Source organism: Rana temporaria, chromosome 8 (genome assembly GCF_905171775.1).
Source record: "Rana temporaria chromosome 8, aRanTem1.1, whole genome shotgun sequence".
Classification (NCBI taxonomy): domain Eukaryota; kingdom Metazoa; phylum Chordata; class Amphibia; order Anura; family Ranidae; genus Rana; species Rana temporaria.
The window spans coordinates 117,040,652-117,051,265 of record NC_053496.1 but is presented as its reverse complement, the minus strand read 5'-3'; positions in this window follow the sequence as shown (position 1 = coordinate 117,051,265).

The window sequence follows — 10,614 nt, the reverse complement described above, 5'->3', positions numbered from 1 at the left end:
ACTTTATGAGACATGGCCAACAATCCCTCACAGACCATTGTTGCCAAACTTACACTGTTAAAGGGATCTTTACCTGCTCCATAGCCTTTGTTATCTATTGCGAACTTCAATATAAGACCTTTGTTCCCAGTATGGCGAACATAGAAGAAGTGTCAATAACGGCTCCCCCAAGTACAGTATTTCAAGGTATTGTTTATCTCAGCACAATGAGGGTCCCAGTTGCCTTACAGTATGCATAATTGAATCCACCTGAGCCAGCTTACCTGAAGGCAAATGCTTACGGGCTCTATGTGCCAGAGAAACATTCTGAATATTTCAATTAGACACCCTGTCCCTGGGTGGTTTAAATTACAAACTAGACATTTAGACCATTCTTTAAATAGTTCCATATTTTACACCCCTAATTCTTTCCAAAAAATCCCTCAGGGCTCACTTTACTCATTTCAGTTTATCTCTTATATGCAACGTTTCCTTTATTACCGTGTGATGCAAATTGTAGTCCTTAATTTGGGAATTGCATACCACATGATGCAACACATCCACATGCCCCTGTAGTTATTAGTGTTATATATAGAGTGGCCCTTGTTTGTAAGCCTTTGTTTCCATTTTTATAGTGTATGTTCTTCATGTGTGTGTATATATATATATATATATATATATATATATATATATATATATATATACACACAGTACATATATAGATCTATCTGATGTATTACTAATACTTATTTGCTACTTTTATATATATATATATATATATATATATATATAGTAATACATTTTCCATCCCCATTGGAGTTATCAGTACGTATATATTATAGATCCTTCTTGTTTTTTTATCTTTATATTACTTATTTTTTAAATCTTTTCTGCATTTTAATCATAAATTCATAACATTATTCAGCCTATGACTTCTATGGAGCCTTAATATATATTTTTCAACTTTATTGTTATCTCTTAGTTTAAAGTAAGCTGGCTAATCACTGTTGTGTTTCATTTATATATGAGTGGGTAGCCTTAGTCAGTCGAGTTAAGCCTCAAAGCACACCCTTGACTGCACATTCTCCAGAAGTGATGTTGGTAGCAGGCAGAAGCAGGCATTCCTTGTCATCACGGTAGCTCTTCCGTTTGATGGAAGCTTCTCCAACTTAACACAGATATACCCAATGGTGGCCCTTGTGCCTGTCTTTTTCCTCTCCTTGTCTGCATAATAGATGGTTTATCCCCTGCAAGTCTGCAGGCTGACCCTTGCACTACATAGTTGGTGATAGATTTAAAAGAGATTGTGCAATCAAATTGTATGTCGTATGGCATCCTTAAAGGAAGAAGTAGGAAAGTGGGTAGAAATAAAAAAGAGGTGATATATTAATGAGTGGGGAGTGGTCCACAGATGATGAAAAAACATCCTGTTGGACGGATCTGGGATCAATCCCTCATGGAGCATGTAAAAGAACAGCAATAGACTGGTCTCACAAGGACGTGATGCGCGCGCACGTGTAGGTGGGAGGTGCCGGAGCGCTCCATGGCATGTGGTCGCGGGAGCGGAGAGCCGACGGATCCAGCTGCGGACCGGTGGATGCCAGTGTGAGAGGCTGACACCCCCGGTGACCGAGTCGGAGACTCACCCCTGCCCTGCACGGCTCGACGAAAGAACCCCCATACGGACGGGACCCAGAGGGATACCACGTGACCTGGAAGAAGCCACGTGATTGGCCAGCACCACGCCGGGAGCAGCTGGGGAACTGAGGATGCGGTGCTACGATCGGGGATGATCCAGGAAGGAAAACGGAGCCCCAGCAGCACTGGCAGCGGCAGCAACAGGTCGCCAAGGAGGTCCTGAGGTTGGGTGAGACACTCAGTAGAGCCGAGTAGGGTCGGGTGCCACCCCGCGCCCCCCCCCTCCTCCTCCCTGAGGTCCCCCCCCCGATCCCCCCGGTATTGTGTTTCTACGCTGGGACTCTCTACAGGTGCCGCAGCCCAGGAGACAAATGGAAAATTTTGATTAAGTGGTATAAGTGCTATACTCTATATGCAATGAGCTAAAGCTGTATATATGGGAATAAGGACTGAGCCATGGTCTTGATGCAATGAGATAGCAGGACCATTACCATTATTATTAAGGTATTGCCTTCCGTGATTACCAAAGCAAGAGGTTGAATGTTCATGGGCGATTCTTAAATAAGTACTAAGCTGACAAGTGTTTCTAAAGATTAAGGGACTTAAGTTGCCTACATTATAGGAAAGAGACTTGTGGCAGAAATCCTATTGGATGCGGAGCGGACTCTGACATGCGTTTCTTTTCTTTTGTCTTTTTTTTTTTTTATTATCTCCCCTTTATTGGTGTTTTTTCCCTGCCTGGTCCCCCTTCGTGTATTTTGGCAGTAGGGTGAGCATACATAGTAGCCAGTAACTTGAGGGGCAGTCAGACCGGAAGGCATACTGGTGTGAGTCCTATTTTTTTCTGGCATACATATAAAAAGTCTGTATATAATACATTAATTTATGAAGGAGCAGGACTCCACTTATATGTAAAAGGACCGTATTGATCAAATAACGCGGACACACATGATAACTAGTCCGGCAATGTAACCATAGGTTGAAGGTAATAGCGCGTCAAGGGACGCTGAATAGAGCTTAACCTCCAGGTGCCTATAGAAGATTCCAACACCTCGCCAGATAACATTCAGAACTATATACAGTGTTTAACTGGATGAAGCCAATTAAAATAGATAAGGAGTCGCAAAAACTTTCACCCTAAACACAGATACACATATAAAACCTTACTAGAGGCCTGGGAAATCCAACCTGGAGAAAGGCCCCTATGGGTTAGGAGGACAAGCCAGAGAAAATACCGCAGCTCAAAATCTAAAATCATATGGAAGACAGTCCTGATATAAGAAGATAAAACAACAGTTGGTCTGTCCATTGTGACAATTAAGCTAGGTAGCGGACGGGGAGTAGACGGGATTCAATAGGGAGGCGGAGAGGAGGTGCCCCCACTCCGGGTCCTTTATTTGTCTTCTTTCTTCTCCGTCTGGTCCCCCCTTCTCCTTGTGCTCTATACGGGGGACTCCTCCCCTGTATTTTCTTTCCTCTCTGATGCTCCTGGCCATATCCTTCGTCTTCTCTGTCGCCTGTACCCCCACTGCGCATCATTTTTCCTCTTAAAGGGAGAGGAGAGAATAACAAGAGGAGAATAGTCATCCCCACATAGAGGAGCTGAGGCAAGGTTGAAAAAAAAAAAATCAATAGTAGACTGAAAAAATCCTCATTCAAACTGGGGAAGAGAATCAGACCCTCCAATAAAATGAATAGGTCAACGAGAGGTGTCACCTTAAAACCCACTAAGAATAACTCGGGGAATAGCTCTATACAGCAATATATGACCCAAGAGGGGAGCCTTAAAAGTCTGGGTCTCGCAAAAAAGACTGAAAAGAAGAAGAACGAATCAAAAAAGGGAGCGAATAGTGCGGAGAGCTCTAAAAGTGAAACTACAATAGAAAGCGAGCAAGACCACAATAACACTGAAGTGCTGGCCCCAGACTTACAGGACACACAGCCCCCTACAAAGGCAGAAATGAACGCTATGCTATTAAGGATGGAAAATGTCATAAAGACAGAGATCAATAAGGTGAGAGTGGACCTCGGAGGACTCAGAGAAAGAGTAGTAGAGACAGAAAGGAGATTAGAGGAACAGGATCAAGAAATAAACGCCCTAAAAGGGTAGGTTAAGGCCCTGACCGAGAGCCAGAGAGTAGCGGCTTACAGGATAGAGGACCAGGAGAATCGCAACAGGCGACAGAACCTTAGAGTTAGAGCGATAGTAGAGGAAAAGGAGGAAGACCTCATGGAGGTCATGAATACAATTTTTTGCCCCTTACTTGAGAGACCAGCAGATACGAAGCCCCTCAAAATCGAAAGAGTGCATCGAGTGGGGAATCCTCAGATGATAGATAGATACGGGCCAAGAGATGTTGTTGTCCGGTTCAAGAATTTTGTTGATAAAGCAGAAATCTGGGGAAGACTTAGGGGGAAACCCCCCCTGAGGCCCCATACTCACGACCAAACATGTCTGCTGAAACTGGTCCGCGGGCCAGTTTCAGCAGACATGTTCGGTCGTGTGTGGGCACGAGCGGGCCGAATTCCAGCAAACATTTGCCCGCCGGGCCTTTTCCCAGCAGACAAATATTCCTGGACGTGTTTTAAAACCGTCCGCTGGAATCCTGCCTGCTCGGACATGTACGGTCGTCAGTACAGACCTACCGTACATGTCCAGGCGCCCGCCGTCCCTCGCATGCGTCGAATGACTTCAACGCATGCGTGGAAGCATTTTAAAGGCGGGCCGCCCACGTCGCTGCGTCATTGTCGCGGCGACACCGCGTCATCGACGCAACGACACCGCGGACACGCCCCGCGTATTGTTTACGCGCGGACTTCTGTACGATGGTGTGTACAACCATCGTACAGAAGCCCTCTGGCAGACATGTATGGTGAAAACGGTCCGACGGACCGCTTTCACCATACATGTTTGTTCGTGTGTACCCGGCCTGAGATATAGAGAGACTGACTTACAAATATTCTCCGATCTATCTAAAGAAACACTGGCAAGGAGAAGACATTTGAAACCACTCTTAGAGCTGATGGGGGCACAAAATATAAAGTACCAATGGGGCTTCCCGGCATGCCTTATAGGCATTAAGGGAGGTAAAACGGCTCGACTAAGATTTCCGGAAGAACTGAATGATTTCTGCTCTAAAATGCAGATAGCACCCCCCGACTTATCGGCTTGGGTGGATTAGTGATGTTCTGAATTGCCTGGATTTCCGGGATCATGGACCGGGGGGGGGAGGGGGAGGGGGGGGAGAGTCAAGGGAGTGCCCGAGCACCACCACAATTAGAGGAGTTGAGGGTGAAGGCGAGGAATCGCCCTTCCAAGGCTCATAGGCCAAAAATAGGCCAGGGGGGAGGAGGGGGGGAGGAGGGAGGGAGGGGGGATGGGATGGAGGAGGGAGGGGGTGGGAATGGGGAGAGCGGGGGGGGTGGGGGGAGGCAGGGAGACCATCTGACCGACTCCACAAGAAACTATTCCAAACACTTTAAAAAAAAAAAAAAAGTTATATGACAGATGTCAAGTTTCTCTCATATAATGTAAAAGGGCTAAATTCCTATATTAAGAGACATACAATTCTCTGTGAATTAACACAGTACAAAACAGATATTGCCTATCTTCAAGAGACCCATATTACCTTGGAGTCCAATATAAAGCTCTACTCATCAGAATACCCGATATGGTATTACGGGGATACAATCTCATCGCGATCCCGTGGGGTCGCTATTGGATTTGCTCGTAGAATCCGATTCACATTGGTGGATAGACAAACAGACCCGGAGGGGAGATTCCTGTTCCTGAAAATAAAACTTGGAGGAGAGGTTTTTACCCTGGCTAATGTGTACGCCCCCAATGTAAACTCGGTTAAATATATTAGTAAAATCATGAGAAAATTAAAAGAATTTGAAGAGGGCCACGTAGTCTTGATGGGAGATTTCAATTTCTGCATGAGCCCAAGCCTCGATAGTACGTCCTGTGTACAGGGGACAAATCGTGAGCAACTAAAGATACTGATAAAACAAATGACACAAAATCAAATGGTGGATGTATGGCGGATCCTCAATCCGAAGGCCCGCGACTACACGTTTTTCTCACCTGTGCATGGGACGTACTCGAGGATCGACTATGTCCTCGTCGACCACAGACTTCTGGAGAGTGTGATAGAAGCAAGGTGTGAGATCATGACGTTGTCCGACCACGCCCCTATAACCTTAAAAATAAAAACTTCTATACAAAAAGACACACCACCAGAATGGAGATTGGATGAGAGTCTGTTGGGGGACGAGGAGGTAGTGGAGAGGATACAGAAAGAATTGGAATGTTACTTTCAGGAGAACGATAAGGAGGGTATCTCAAGAGCATCCGTTTGGGATGCCCATAAAGCATATATAAGAGGAATTTTTATTGTAGAAGGGGCAAGGAAAAATAAAATAAGAACGAGTAAATTAAAAACACTAAGGGAGGAGATATATCGGCTAGAACAGGAGCATAAATCACAGGGGCAAAAGAGGGAAATATTTCATAAGTTGAGTATAAGAAGGGATGAATATAGAGCTCTGGCGGAACAAGAAACTAAGAAATATATAGACCGGACAGAGAGAGAAAGATATGTCTGGGGAAACAAACCTAGTAAAAACTTGGCCAGAATGGTAAGAAAAAAGAAAACTAGGAATTTTATAGAAAAAAACAGAAACAGGAATGGTGACTTAGTACATGCGACAAATAAAATAGCAGAAGTATTCCGGAGCTACTATGAAGAACTTTACGGTATCCAACAAAAGATCAGGTGTCCACGCGAAAAAATGGATAAGATCAGGGAAATATTACAGCTAGCCAATCTCCCAAAATTAGAAGAAGGGGTGGTAGAAGAGATGGAAGGTTCAATAACGGAGCAGGAAATAAGGGAGGCCTTAAAAAACACTCCTAAGGGGAAAAGTCCCGGGCCAGATGGCTTTACATCTGCCTACCTACAAAAGTTCAGCACCATCTTAATCCCCAGACTCTGCCAATACTTTAATGGTCTTGGAATTGACTATGAAATGAGTAGAGAGGCTTTAACAGCAACGATTACAGTGATTAAAAAAGAGGGAAAGGATAATACGACTTGCTCGGGTTATCGACCGATCTCACTCCTGAACGCAGATACGAAACTGTATGCAAAAATGTTAGCGGAACGAATGAAGGGAGCGATGACAGCCATTGTCCACCCAGACCAGGTAGGCTTTATACCTGGGAGGGAGGGAAAAGACAATGGTGTGAGGGCGCTCCTTCTCCTTGAGCAGATCAAAGAAAGTGGGACCCCCGGTCTATTCCTGTCGGTTGATGCTGAGAAAGCTTTCGACAGGGTAGACTGGGGATTCCTGATACAAACTCTAGAATTCATAGGAATAGGTCCAGGGATGATAAGGAGGATCAAAACCCTATATTTCCACCCGTGTGCAAGGATCAAAATTAACGGATCCTTATCCGCACCTTTTGAGATGAAAAATGGGACTAGGCAAGGATGCCCCCTATCCCCCCTCCTCTTTGTCCTATCATTGGAACCCCTCCTGGCAATGGTCCGACAAAACCCAGAAATCTATGGAGTAGAAGTAGGTGAAGACGAGCACAAACTGTCAGCCTTCGCAGATGATTTATTATTCTACATAAGCAGCCCAAGAGTCACTCTCCCGAAGTTAATAGATACCTTAAAACAATATGGCGAGGTCTCAAACTTCAAAATGAATACAACAAAAACGGAGATTTTGAATATTAATATTCACAAAGACGAAGAACTATATTTGCGGAAGAAATACAATTTCTCCTGGCAAAGAGAGATAAAGTATTTGGGTATAAAAATGGCAAATACTTTGAAAAAAATATATAGAATAAACTTTGTCCCCCTTCTCGACAAAATTAAAAGAGAAATTAAAACTATATACAATAGACCAATATCGTGGTTTGGGAGGATAAATGTGGTAAAAATGGTACTTATCCCCAAAATTTTGTATAAATTCCAAATGGTCCCAATTTATTTGCCTCCGTCATATATCAAAATAATTAACTCTCTTCTAATATAATACATATGGAACAATAAAAAAACACAGAGTCTCTGCACAAACTCTAAAACGAACCAAGAAAAAAGGCGGCCTGGCTGTACCTGACATTAGATTATACTATAACGCTTCGGTCCTCACACGGGTCATAGAATGGGCTAAAGAGTCACAGGATAAAAGGTGGATAAGTATTGAATGCACTTTAGCGAGGGCACAGTTAGGGAGATTAATCTGGAACCCCCCACATTGTAGAACCCTACACACGTCAACACACGCAATCACACATAACGCTTTAAGGATATGGGATCGACTACACAAACAATTAAAAACTAAATTCAATTCACCCCTTATAGATTTGAAAGAAAACGAATATTTTGCACCCGGGACTAAAGAGGTAGGTGGTAAGTGGATTAAAAATAGAACACAGTTAAAAGACATAATATTAAAGGGCAAAATTATGACCCTTCACGAAATCAGGATTGAAATGGAGGCACTCAACGAGTGGAGATACCTTCAGTTGGTGTCATTCGTTAAGTGCCTCCCACACCCATTGAGGTCACGAGAGGAGTACACTACACTGGAACATATGTGCAGTACCGAAAGCTCAAAAGGAAATATTTCCAAAGTTTATAAATATTTGCAGAAAATAGACGAGTCGGATACGCTAAATTATATACAAAAATGGGAGAGAGACCTAAGAGTTCCAAGGGGGAAGACGACCATAGGGAGAATCCTTAACTTGACTCATACTTCGGCGGTTGATGTAAAAACCGCCGAGATGAACTTCAAATGTCTGACAGGATGGTACACTACCCCAGATAAAATTGCCAAATTCGGAGTAGGGGAGTCAGAGGAATGTTGGAGAGGATGTGAGGCAAGAGGAACGATGGCCCACCTGTGGTGGGACTGTGTAAAAATCAAAACGTTCTGGGGAAAAGTTTTGGCTTTGATAAAAGAGATAACTAAAAAAGAAGTGGAAGACAACCCTTGGGTAGTCCTCTTTCATGGGGGAGATACGCCAGTGAACGAATATAGGGGATCACTAATTCCGCATTTGTTGAACTCTGCGAAACGATTGATACCCCTAAAATGGAGAAACCCGGTAAGCCCGCAAATATGGGAGTGGATCGACTCTGTAGAGGGTACTTATAGGAGGGAGAAAGTAAAATATGGTGTCGAAAAGAACAAGGCAGGAAACAAGGACATTTGGGAAACATGGATTGAATTCAAAAAGTCTCGGAAATACGCAGAAAATATGAGAGTGGAATAAGAATGCAGCAGTACAGGAAATAAAAATACTAGGTGGAGTCGGGAGATGGTCCGGGAGGGGTGGGAAGGGTAGCTGGGGGGGGGGGGGGGGGGAGGGACAAGGGAGGGGTGCTGCGCCACGTTACCACGTAATGATAGCTTGTTGGACCTTGTATATATGAGGAACGCTCTAGCCCGCCTAAATTGTTAAAGGGCTGAAAGAAGTAATGTTAAAAAAATTAAATTACATGCAAAAGCAGAATAACAAATATAGAATCAAGCAAAAAAAAAAAAAAAAAACTACCACAAATGATGCTATACCCGAAATAGAGATGGAATTATGAATAAAATCATGAGCAGGTCTCTTGCTGTGGTTATGTCTGACGTGGCAATAAAAAAAAAAAAAAAAAAAGAACAGCAATAGTGTGTCAGGATTAGTGTATGATAAAACATTTAGCAATAAGGGTCTCTGGGGAGCCTGGTTGATTTCCTAACAGGAGATCTTCCAGAGAGTGGATACCAATTTTTTTTCTAGCTTTCCAGTGTGAAGTGGTGCATTTTTTGACAGGAAAATAAGAGGATTGATAAGGGTACTATACGATCGTCCTCCAAACTTGGATGGATGCCCTAGAACTGTGGATAGATCTAATGCTTTCCATGTGTCCGCATATAGTAAGGAACAGAGGTTAGTAGTTTTCTTAACCCTTTTTTCTATATCTAACCATAAAGGTTCTGCAGAAGGGTTGAACCAATGTTTCAGGTGGTCTAGGTGAACTGCTGTGAAATAGTCTTGTAGATCTATCATTCCCATGCCATTCACTGTTCTGTGTTTTGTCAAGAAACATGGGAGCAACAAGCCCTCTTCCCTTTTCAGATAAAGCTTCTCAATAAGGATATAAGGGTTTTCATATATGACTGTTTTAAAGGGATATGGAGGGATAAAAATATATGCAGGATTTGGGGATCTGCATTTTATAGGTTGCTAACCTGCCCGCCAATGACATCTCTACTTGTGCTAGCTTTTTCAATTGTTCCTCAACTTTGGATACTAGAGGTTTGTAGTTAGAGTCTTATAGGGAAGCATAAGAAGGTGTTACTTTTCTGATATTAATATTTGTTATTATATTAATAATTATTATTATATTTAAGATTTAATATCTCGCATATATGATATATGGTTAAAATAAGGGTTCTGTGACTAGAGTGAAAAGCTTTAACATAACACATTTATTTAGAGAAAAGATATTAGCTATCTAACATACTGCCTACATTTACAGTTTTAAAGTAAGGGAAATAAAAGTTAGTTTCAAATACAAGATAAGCACATCACACTAAAAGTATTAAGAAAACAAATTATGACAAAGTATATAAGTGCAGGGGAGAAGATAGATTCTGATGTTACCTTGACATCCCGGGCCCGGGAAGTTCTCATCATCTCTCTCTAATTCTATTGATGAGACCCCCTGACTTTATAATCCTGATGTCACTTCTGATTGGCTGAAATAGCCTTTCCTTTTATGGTCACAGCTTCCTTCCACCTTAACTATATGTCCCTGAGGCCCACTCTGATTGGATATTACTATCCTTTCCAAATATGGGCAACATCCTAGTTCTATCTATTAGCTATGTATAGGTGTGAAGTTTAAACTAATTACCTCTAGCTAGTTAGACCTCCTGTCTATTCATGGAAGAGTACAGTCATTTCCAGGTGACACCATAAAG